Source organism: Elephantulus edwardii, unplaced genomic scaffold (genome assembly GCF_000299155.1).
Source record: "Elephantulus edwardii isolate Elephantulus edwardi_28Jun2011 unplaced genomic scaffold, EleEdw1.0 scaffold00061, whole genome shotgun sequence".
NCBI lineage: Eukaryota > Metazoa > Chordata > Mammalia > Macroscelidea > Macroscelididae > Elephantulus > Elephantulus edwardii.
Window position 1 is genome coordinate 6,649,168 of NW_006399811.1, and position 12,606 is coordinate 6,661,773.

A 12,606-nucleotide genomic window follows, 5' to 3' on the forward strand; every position below is an offset into this window, starting at 1 on the left:
TTCCCTTTTTACCCTGTTAGAGAAGTTTCTGGATGCACATAGGGATTTGATTCTTTTAAGTCATATACTTCTCTATTTTGAGTAATCTAGAAAGCTGACGTCTTTCCTGGAACTCACTATGAAAAGTACCGTGTAGTGCGTGCTAAGCAGAAATGCCTCAGGAGAAAGGCCTAATAAGCCTGTAACAGGTCACAGCCTCTGCAGGGCATAGTTCTCTCATGAAGGGAATCACCACTCCACAGCAACTGGTTTGGTTTTAGTTTAAGTAATGAGTTACGAAAATGTTTAAACAACTTTGATGTAAAATACTTGCTTCTAGCCCTTTTTCTTTAGAAGAGAAATAAGAAGTTGGCAAAACACAATGAACAGAGAGAAACCTGAGGGAAGGCAAGAGAAGCATGAGTCCCACCTGCTCTCAGTCCCCGCTGTCCATCCAGTTCCTCCTCTGTCTCTCCTGTCAGAACCATACAATTGTCATCAAATACATTTACTGCTAGCCTCTTATCAAAGGGGCTGAACCACCAACTTGATCCCTTCTTGGAGTAGGCAGCTCTGTCTGCTTCCATTTCTTCAACATAAGCTGAGTTTAACAACAAACAAAATGAAGCTTGCCAGGGTAGCCTAAGAAATCAAACTAATATCCGAGCCCTCCAGAGTCCAGGAGGCCCAGTGGTAAGGAGCTACACTACCAATTCACAAGCAGGTAGTTCAAATCCACTAGCTGCTCTGAGAGAGAAGAATGAGCAATCTCCTTTCAAGCAATTGATTTACAGCCTCTGAAAAGCCACTGGTGGGTCTCCTAGGAATCCTTCCGACTCCAAGGCACAACAGCCAGAGTCCTAAGTTGAAAATAAAAATGAGAACTGGTACTTGACATAATAGTCCCACTGATATTCTAGTAATCGTTTTAAAGAATACTAATGAAGGAATTGGTTTTTCTTTAAAAAAAGAATCACTAGAGTCTCAATAGGACTACTGTACACATTAGTGAGGGGGGGGGAAACCCAAAACACAGGTGGCCTTGTGGTAAGAAGATGCACTTGCATTCCTGAAGACACACGGTTCGAATCCACCAGCTGCTCCACAGGAAAAGGTTAGGCAATCTCCTCCTGAGCTATTAACTGCCTCTGAAAGCCAGCTGCAGGGTCAGCTATGGGTTGGTTCTGATTCAAAGGTACACAACAACAACAATGGAGGAAAATAACCATTCACCTCAGTTTTCAGCAACTAGTCAGATCTGCAAAGCTTGTCCCACAGTGAACTTGGGAAAGGGGAAAGGTCATCCCAGTAATTCTAGCGTCTGAACAGTGATCTCCCCACGTCTTTGTATATAAAGTACTTAGCGGGGGTGGCCATCCCTGAATTTAGCACATGCATAATTTCTAAGTATTTGAATGTCTGCAGTCGTTTTCTGGATATTTTCCAGTTGGGTATCTTGTTTTTGCTATATTTGAGCTTTTCCTGATTTTCTCTCTGCTTCTATTCCTTTTCACCCACCCACTCAACTGTTCTCATGGATGCCGATGCCTACCAAAGAAAGCAGCCAGGAGAGGAGGGAAGCAAGGCCTCGAGAGGAGGGTGGAGGCCTGGTCGATTCCAGGGGAGCCCCATGCCCAGTCCTCTCCACACAAAGCCCCCTCCTTGCAGGCGTGAAGAGCCTCCAGGAGGATGTCTCCTCCCACATTGTCAACAGCCACGTTCACTTCAGTGTGGCCCACCAGCTTCCTCACTGCCTCCTACAGACTGCCTTCATGGTAGTTCATGCTAAACTGTGCACCCCTCTCCCTCACCAGCTTGCGTTTCCACCCACTTCTGGCTGCAGCAATTACCTGCATAAAGAACACTGGGCTTCTGAGGGTCCCAGACACATATTAGGAGGCTTATCTGACCAACGCAGCCTCTACTCCAGGAAGCCATTGTGCAAGGCTGCTATGGTATCACCCTAATTCTCACATACTGGGCCCACAGGCATAGCACCATCTCATCAGCCCCTCCAGGCCCAAGGGGCCATGGAACCCTAATAAGTCAAGCTAGAAGGAAGCTCAACAGGCACTTACAAGCTTTTCTCCAAATACAAATTAAAACTACCATTTAATGTGATAATGTTAAACTTGATCACACATACTTTGGGCATGCTGTCAGGAAGGTGAGTCTTCAGAAAAAAAAGACGTCATGCTGGGAAAGGTGGATGGAAGACCCTCAACAAGATGGACTGACACCGTGAGTGTAACCATGGACTTGAGCACGTCAGAGGTCAAGAGGATGGCGCAGAAGAGGGCAGGGTTCAGGTCTGTTATTCACACTATGAGTAGTAGCTGATTTGATGGTGTCTAGCAACAGCCAAGAGTCAAGCAGTAAGGATGCAAGCTAAATATCACACCTTGAGTCAAGGAAGCAAGATACAGTGGCACAATGAGGAAAGGACAGAGGGCTCCAGAAGTATAAATGACAGCTCCCCAACCTAGATCTAGGACAGGAACAAACAGGAAAGCTTCTCAGTCAGAAAAACATGACACAATGAAAAGATCTTGAATTCAAATCCTGACTCCACGAGGCATTTCCTGTGTTACCTTATGCAAAAGTACATAACTGTTACTGGTTGAATTGTGCCCCCAGGAAGTTCTAACTTCTAATATTTGACCTTGCATAGTGAAGTAGCCTGTATAGATATAATAAGCTAATAGCAGATCTAGCTGGAGTAAATTGGGACTTAATCTAGTATGACTGGTGTCATATTGATGTTGTTGTTGTGTTGGTAAGTGTTGTCGAGTCGTAGACGACTCATAGCGACCCTATGAACACAAGACCTGAACACTTGTATATCATCCTCTTCCACGTTCATAGAGTTTCCGGAAACAAGCTATTTCGGCAGTGGATACCACTCCTGCTTCCAAGTTTGTTTAATCGAGAAGCTCCACCAAACACTGCCACCATGGGTAACCATGATTGCATGTTGTTGTTGTGTTGTTAAGTGCTGTCGAGTAGCAGGCGAGTCATAACAACCCTATGAAGGAGAGTCCTCGACACTTGGGTGCCTTTCATCCTCTCTCCAGGTTCATAGGGTTTCCGGAGGCAAGCTATTATGGAAGTGGATGCCACTCCTCCTTCCAAGCTTGTTTTAATCGGGGAGCTCCACCCCACTCTCTGTTCGCATTGGGTAGCCAACCATTGACACATTTGACACATCAGTGTCACAGTGTTCAGCCTCAGAGCAACCAAAAGTTACCGCAGTACAGCAACTTGTACACCAGGGCTATACGACCTAGAGGAATATCTAAACAAAAACAATGAAAGACAGGCCCGAGGGATTAAAAGTCACCCACCTTTGGCTTGGTAGCATCGCTTTCTGTCCACTGGACCAGCTGATTTCTCTCTCGACGTTGATATTATTGTTGTTAAGTGCCGTCGAGTTGCAGGCGACTCATAGCGACCCTATGAAGGAGAGTCCTCAACTCTTGGGTGCCTTTCATCCTCTCTCCAGATTGCATGTAGACACTGAAATAGAGACATGTTGATAGTGATATGTCTGATATCACCATGGCGATACAGACACGTAAAAGAGATGATCATGTGATACAGAGGCGGAAGTCAAAGGAATGCATCTATAAGCAAGAGAATGCCAAGGTTTACCAGGAAGCCGGAAGAAGTAAATGAGAAACTTCCCCCAGAGTCTTCAGAGAGAGCACAGCTCTGTGGAAACCTTGATTTCAGGCTACCAGCCTAAAGAGCAGGGAGCTCTGGTGTCACAGTCCACGGGGAATTGCACTGCTAATTCAAAAAGGTGGCATCCCTCTGGCAAGTGGCACACACCAGCACCTGCTCAGGATAAAGAAGGACAATCTCTTCCCTTGGAGCTTGCCCCCAAAACATGCCGATGACTTGGTTCCAACTCAACTGGCAAGGAGTAAGCTACTTGGTTAGCCTCCAGAACCATGAGACAAGACGAGTCTGTGGTTTTAAGCCACCTATTTTGTGCTACTTTGTTACAACAGCCCTAAAAAATCAATATAATTACCAACATGAACTACGTGCCAGGCGCTAAGACTGTTTCATGCATTTTAAAAACTCATTTATTCATAACAAGCCAATCAAATTATTATCTCCTTTTTATAGACAAGGAAAGTGAGGCAACAAAAGTGAAGCAACGTTCCCAAGATCACGCAGCTACTGCGAGGCAGAGCTGGGATCCAAACCAGAGAACATTCCCCTAGGGCCAGCTTTTCACCTCCATATAAACTGCCTCTCAGCTTCTCCAGGCTTCAATTCTCCTAATCTGCAAAATAAGACTTCTTTTGAGAGTTAACTGGAACGCAGTACACAAAGCATTGAGAAAAACAAGGTTTTAGCTAAATTGTAGCAGTTATGACAGGTATGCCATAATTGATTTCAATTAATCCTCAAGAGAACCTTATAGGAGAGGTACAATTACTTTCTTTGTGTAGATGGAGACACAAACTCAAAAGGAGTTAAGTCATTAATCCAAGCTCACTTAGGGAGTATGTGGTAGCATATCACTTCGAAACTCATGCTGCCTAACTCCAAAACCCACACTTTCCCACTCTCTCTGCAGGAAAGACACATCTGAGGCCTGGCACAGACAGACTACATGCCTGTCCTATGGGTTTGTTGGAAGGCACCAGAGAAGTTACCAACACTGAACAGCATTGCCTTAAACCAAAATCCAAACCAAGTTCCATCATGTTAACTTCATGTTAGTCAAACTAAAGTTGTCTATGGCTGTAAACTTTTAGAAGTAGATTGTCAAGCCTTTCTTCCAAGGCACCACTTGTGGGGGCAGGGCTCCAACTGCTGAGCTTTCAGGGAACAGCTGAGCCTTACTCATTGGTGCTGCCCACACGGTCCAAAGCACTGCTGTTGTTTGGTGCCATCCTGTTGCATTTTGACTCACAGTAATGCCATGTGCCAGAGTGGAAATTCTCCATAGGGTTTTCTTGGATCTAATCTTCAAAGAAGCAGATCACCAGGTATTTTCCCAAGCATAGCTACTGGGTGACTTCGAACTACTAACCCTTTGGTTATGAGCTGAGCACTTAAATGCTGTATGGTAGCTCCCTAAAGCACCACCTAAAGATACCTTAAGGCGTGAGGGTGGTGTAGGGTGTGATGTTTCAGCCTGCTAACTGAAAGTTTGGCAGTTTGAATCTACCAGTTGCTCTTCAGGAGAAAGATGGACAGTCTCCTCCCACAAAGATTCACCACCTCAGGAAGGAAGGTCACTGTGGAAAGAACCTGAATCTCAACAGCAGTGGATTTGGTTTCGTAACATGTGTCTTAACACCAGGAAGCACCCACTAGCCTAAGTAACTTGGACCCAAAGTGATACTCAAAACTTGCGTTCAAACACACACACACAAATCCCAAAAAATAAAACTTGTAAATTCCCAATCTATTCCAGTTCCTGTTGTTGTTGTTCATCGCCATCAAGTTGAAATAGCCTCATAGCTGACCCTCCAGTGTGTTTTCAGAGGCTGTAAATCCCAAGGGAGGACATTGCCCATCTTTCTCCCACAGAACAGCTGGGGGATTTTAGTCACCTGCCTTTGAGCTAAGCTAAGCCACCAGCGCTCACCTTTCCATCTGTTCCTGGCCCTCTACAAGGGTTTGCATGGCTGCAAAGCTTCATGAAACCAGACAGCTATCCCTTTTCTCCAGAAGAGGAATTGGTGGGTTTGAACCACTGACCTTTTGATTGGTAACCACTCTAACCACTGCACTGCCAGAATTTCCCTAAGTGCCCTCAAAATATTCTACACTCATTCATAACTATCCAGAACTAAAAGTTACCCTCCAATAACTCCCTAGTGCAATTGTCAAATAGCTGTGGTTCACTGAGAAAGCTATTAGCACACACAACCCCATGGGCAAACACCAGAAGAGGGTCAGGCAACTCAACCCCATCTCAAGATTCCCACTAGGTCCAAGGACTTTGAAGCAAACACTTTTCTCTCTTGGTCCCTCACTTTCCTTACCTGTGAAATAGGGATAATAAATTCTTGCAACACCTACCTCTCAGGAGTGTTACGATGATCAAATGTAAGATAATTGCTGTGGAAGCACATCAAAAACAATATTATATCGGCAGGTGGGAGATGTTATCAAAATGACCTGTTCCAAGCTGGTGGCATGGTAACACTATTTTGACTTGATTACTCTTTTATAGATTGCATTTGTTTTACACCATTATAGTTGCTAAAGAAAATATCGTTTGGATTAATTTGAAAATTTGTATTCTCTCTCTTCTTAACCTCTTATACCTATTTAAAACAAAGGTTACAAATGTGAGTCAACAGTTCTAGACAGTAAGGCTAATTAATGAGCTCAGCCCTGAGAGAGGGCTTTGAAAGCCCTTCTTTTAGCATGAACGGTGTTACTGTGTCATGAGGAGCTGCCTTCAGCATTCACACGTGTTCAAATACGAAGCACAGGGAGACCGTTTAGAACATAACAGAGCAAATAGCAGCTTCAAAGACCACAGAGTGGGATGGCTCTTGTCTGATTCCAGAGACTGAAAGGCCCTCATCCCCAGGCTATAAGCAAACACAGTGCTGTCTTGTGAGAGCTGCAACTCGACCTGGTCCTTGCAGGCTTTCCAAGTCTCCCCCACTGACAAGGTGCAGTCAACCGTTTTTCTGTTATCACTCATTTTAGTGAAAAATATTTGAATCTGCAGGTTTTCACCTTACAAAGGTTTTACTGCTGATGGCAAGACCCTGCTTCAGCTTCCTTTAAATCCCCAGTACTTGCATGCCATTGTGAAAAACTGAGTTACCATATCTCAAGTTTGAAAACTGAGGTGTGTGGGTTTTAGATGAGAAGTTAACATATAAATACCTTGGCCTGAAGAACACTTGTTGCCACGACTACTACTGCAAGGCCTGTGGCCCCAGCTGCTGCCTCCACTAAGACCGTTTCTCTGCACCAAAGAAAAAAATAGTTGTTATGTCAGAAGCCTTCACAAATCAACTTGAACATTTTAGGGCTAGAACATTTCACATCCTTTGATTCTTCTTGCATATCTGTTCTCTGACGTTAGGATTGAACTGTGTCTGTGACTTCTGGGTCAGTGCTAATTTGGTCTGGTCTTAAAAATCTCACAGCAAAGTGATTGCTGGATCTCTCTAGGTAGCCTCTCCCTTGTGATGGCAACCCTTCCTTTGAACTACCACTTCCATGTCTGCCTCAGAAACTCTGTCCTAAAACCATTCCCATATAAAAGACTGACAAATTTTAGGGCTGGTCATTACTCAACTGAACTCGCCTGTCCCAAGAATCCTGAGGCTCAAAAAGAAGAGCGAACAATGGAGAAAGTACTCATAAACTCACTCACTGCCATAGACTCAGTTTCCACCCACATTGATCCTCCATCGGGTTTCCAAGACTGTAAATCCCACAGGAGGAGATTGTCCACCTCTCTCCCTTAGGGCTACAGATGGATTCGAACTGCCAGAGAGGTACAGCCTTTGTATTAGCAACAAATGTCCCCGTGGACTCATGAAGAAATGCTCCGAATCACTGGCAATGAGCAAGATGCAAACCAAAACCACAATGAGGTACTGTCTCACTCCAGTAACAGTGTCAAATTTTAACAGGACAACACATAATAAATATTAGAGAGGCTGTGGAGAGATAGGAACTCCTATATACTGTTGGTGGGATTGTAAAATGGTGCAACCACTCTGGAAGACAGGTTGGCGCTTCCTCAAAAAGCTGAAGATAGAAATTCCATATGGCCCAGCTATTCCACTGCTTGGAATATGCCCCAAGAAAATGAGAACTGAGGGACAAATGGAGCCTTCTACACCAATTTCCATAGTGTTACTCAACATCGCAAGAACATGGAAATAACCCAAAGTCCAACCAGAATGGAATGGGTTGAGGAATTATGGTACAGTCACACAATGGAATACTATGCAGCATGCAGGAGCAATGATTTTGTAAATCACTACTTAACTTGGGAGTGGCTGGAGAAAATTATGCTGAGTGAATTAACTCAGTCTCATAAGGACAAATACTGTATAAGACCATTGTTGTAGACTATGTATGAGGATCCAAAGGGGAGAGGGGGGAGTAGAGAAGTGAGGATGGGTGGAGAGTGGGTGTTTATAATGGGGTCACAGAACTTGATGAGAAGGATGGGTGGATAAAGCAATTGGGAAAGACAACTTATACAAACTTTGTAAGGAATCCAATATAAAATAAAAATTTTATTTAAATAAAAGTTTGTAAAAGTCCCTGTGTTCTATAGCTTGCAAAGGTTATTCTGGGAAAAAAATAGAACCCTCCAGCACTTTGAGTATGTACTATTTGAGTTGGTATATACATAAGCTTCACAGAGAAACCTCAGGCCTCCCATGAAAGCTACAGCAAAGTGACTTTGATCAAACCAACTCTCTAAACTTTAAGGGCTTCTATGAGGTGATCTTCAGAGTAGATTTGTTTGGGAGTGAGACTTTTCCACATTCATGCTGGTGAAGTTCACAATTTAGCATCCCCTCTCAAGCTGAAGTCTGATCTTATGGTGACCAGACCCTAGATTTGGATCAGAGATCTCCTATTTGTCCTTTGCTCAGGCAAATTGAACATAACCTGAAGGGCACACTTCTGTTGTAAGAAGGACACTAGCTAGCCTTCTGTCATCTGCACAGCCTTACTCTGGCTGGATACAGGCCTGATACTCCAGGGCCAAAACTGCACTGCCATAAGATATCAGCAGGACTGTAGCTTCTTGGAGGGAGTCTCCTTCTGGAATCTTCCATAGAGTCTATAAAAAGAGGGAACAGTAGTTTAGAGATAACATACATTCACTTGGTCATAAAGGCTCTCAGTATATAACATGGCTTAACTGATTTGCAAAGGGAGATACATCTCAGTAACCAAGCCCAGTGGAAATCAAGACCAAGTAAGCTGTGACAGAGCTCATGGCTTGAATGCATTAGGCTTCAAAAATTATAAGGATGGCTGAGAAAGGGTGTCATTTATAGATAAAGAAACAAAGCCAATCTCAATATACCTATGCCCACTGTTGTAGTAGTTGTTCTTGATAGTCCCATCAAGTAGACTATAACTTATAACAATCTTATGAACAGATTTGAATCCTAAACAGACTGAACAGGTATGGAGAAAGGACACACCTTGATGCACACCTTTTTTCCCCTTTTTAAACCATGCAGTGTTCCCTTGCTCTGTTTTAACAGCAGTCTCACGGTCTAGATATAACTTTTACATGAGCATAATCAAGTGTTCTGGGATTCCAGTTCTTCTCAATGTTAGTCATAATTTGTTTGATCCAGACACTCAAATGCCTTTACACAGACAATGAAACACAGATAAATATTCTTCTAGTATCCGCTGCTTTCAGTTAAGATGCATCAGACATCAGCAATGATATCCCAGATGCCACCGCCTCTTTTTCATCTAGCTTGCATTTCTGGAAATTCTCTGTCAATATACTGTCCCTAGCTATTTGTTTGGGGTTTTTTTTAATTTTATTTTCTTTTTATTTTGTGTGTATGTACCGTCAAATCAGATCTGACTGATACAGGAGGAGATTGTCCCTCCTTCTCCAGCAGGGCATCTGGGAGACTCGAACCACGTACCTCTGGGATTGCAGTGCAGCTTCTTGCCACTAGGCCACCAGAGCTCCCTTGTCCTAGCTGTTCTTAAACAATCTTCAGCAAGATTTCACCTGCATGTGATATTAGCGATATTGTTCTATAATTTCCACATTCTGCTGGGTCACTTTTTTTGTTAATGGGAACAAATATGGATCTCTTCCAGTAACTTGATCAGGTAGCTGTCTTGGCACAACCTGGTGAGCACATACATGCAGGGCTGCACTTTCCTATAAGAACATATCGACTGGTAGTCCATCAATTCCTGGGGCCTCTGGGTTTTTATCATGGGTTACTTCCTAAAATTATTCTGTTTCAGCCAATTCTTTTTGGTACAATGACTGTGTATTTCTTTCATCTTCTTTTGATGCTTCTTGGATCATTCAAGATTTTGCTCATAGCATCCTTCACTATTGCAACTCGAAGCTTGACATTTTTTTTCAAGTTCTTTCTTTTTTTTTTTTTTAAGTTCTTTCAACTTGAGAAATGCCGAATGTGTTCTTCCCTTATCTCCAGCTCTTCCCACATTTCATTACAATACTTAACATTGTCTTCTCAAGCTGTCTGGCCTTTGAAATCTTCTGTTCCTCTCTCTCACTTTGTACCACCAGGGGGCACCATTGACATCCTACAGAACCCTTCTGGGCCACCCAAGCTGGCTGTCTTCCCAGCCAGCTCTCTTCTTTCACAAGTCTCACGTGGGGGAGAAACCCATTACTTTCAGCTCAGTGCCCCAAACCAGTTTTTCTACCAAAACTACCTAACTATGGTCCAATTTGGAGAAAAGCCAATTGCTCCAGGACTTAGAAAACAAAATGCTCTCTTCATTAAACCACTCCACACAAACAAAGCTCTGTAAAAGAGTTGTCACACCTACGTACAGAAGGGTTTTAGCATTTGAAAGAAAGACATGCTTGGCTAAGAAACAAGATATAACCAAGCTAAAACAAAGAAAAAGTATAAGAAAGGAGGAAATTGGTAGAAATTCAAGAAAGAAAATAATCTCCGAAGATTGATAACAAGAGGTAGGGATACCTTCTGGTCAATGGCGCATTCTTCAGCCACACTGTGAAAGCCACTCATGCCAATGCTGTGATCTCCCTGAGGAGAAATGACAAGTTTACTAGAGGATGTGTTCAAAAGTCTAGACTTTCCATTCACTTCTTCTTAAATTAGTGTAGAAAATAAACATAACAACAAAATCCACATCTCTAATTCTGGGAGGTTTGCCTTCATTAGTTTCTCAGAATTAATATTTAGTAAATAAAGCAGCTGCTCTCTCAATACCTCACAGTACCAAGGCATTCTGAGCACATCTTGGGTAATAGCGAGATGTCACTGTTGTTGATGTTATATGACACTGAGTCCACTGTGACTCATAGGAGCCCTATGAGCAACAGAGCTGAATCTTGCCCTGGCCTGTGCTGTCCCATGATCTCCAACATGCTCAAGCCCATTGTTGTAATCGCTGTGTCAATCCGTCTTGTTGAGGGTCTTCCTCTTTCTCTGACCTTCCACTGTTTCATGCTCTATAATGAGATAGAACAAGGAAAAGTTTTATCCGAATTAGAATCCCCGTATTCATTTCTTTCACAAGAGGTTGAAACTTGCAAATCTCCAATCCCCTCACTAAAAACAGAGGTGCTGCCCTTTATTCAAAATAAAAAGTGTAATAAAGTCAGGAACTTCCATCGCTTCCTTCCCCCAATTCAGAATTAATTTATTCCCCTTCCCTCTTGGTTTCCCTTTGCGGTCTGCTGGCAAAGGCCAAGAGAAGCAAGACCCTGCTTCTCACAATGAGCACATTTCTCATAGCTCTGCTTATATCAATTCCCTAGATTTCAGCTAATTTCCCGCTTACACTGTGCTGACATCTGTGTCTGTCTCCAATACTGTCCCCCAAAAAACTCCATTTCTAAGACAAATTGTTTAAAATATCAAATTATCAGTACAGCACAGAATATGGACATTTGAGAGCCTGACCAACAAGCCATCCTATTAGCTCTCTGAAGCCACGAGCATTTAAATGTCCACCCAGCGTCCATCCTCCAGGACAAAGGGGTCAGCATTTGTACCCAAAGCCCACAAATGTGAAGGAAATCTTATTACAATGCAATGATAATGTCAAGAATGGGCTAAAGCATCAATATCAGCTAGTGCACACATCCTTTTGACTCTGACCATTGGGGTCATAGACCTACCCAGCACCCAATTCCAACATTTCTATTCTATTTATCTATTTCCTTGACTCCTGTGTTACATTAAGATGTCCTCCAGGACACAAACTATATTTATTCATACACCATTTGGTTCATTTGGAAGAACTGATATTGCCTGTCCTTTCCTACCTCTGACATTTCTGATTTTAATGCTAATGCATTTCCCACAATAAGCAGCAAGGGGAATAATTCGATTGAGTGTGACATCTTCCACCCCATCCAGCATTTTTAGTAAATACAAACAGAAGAGAAAGTTCCAACTGTGGAGGAACCGCCAAACACCCTTAGGCCAAAACACAGCAGCTATTACACAATCGCTGCATGGAAGGGTGCTGACTGTGTGTGTGCTGTAGCCATGCTGAACTCTGCTTACAGCACTTTAGTACAATAAATGTCAACAGCAACACAGCAGTCATCTGCTTACATATTTATAATCTAAAAGGAGGAAGATGGGGCCTAATGAAAATTATGCATTAAGCTCCTAAAAACTGTATCATAACTCATTTTCTCCTTTTGTTTTTTTGTTTGTTTGTTTGTTTTTTGTTTTTTTTTATTATTAAATTTTATTCGTTTCAATGAACATTCACAGGGATTCTGGGCTTTCACTCCTTCATTGCCGCACCATTCTCTCTACTCTCCTCCCCAGTTTGTTCTTCTTCCCGCCATCCGAATGTCTGTTTTAATTGTCCAATTGCCACAGTGCTTGTCAAAGTCAGTTCTGATTAATCTCCTTTGTCGGTGTGTCCTTTGCCATT

The 12,606-nt window shown here is 42.9% G+C and overlaps 1 pseudogene; it reads right to left on the reverse strand.

The window, feature by feature from the left end:
• Positions 1 to 12,606, reverse strand: part of LOC102870534 — a 66,377-nt pseudogene that overhangs the window by 44,255 nt on the left and 9,516 nt on the right.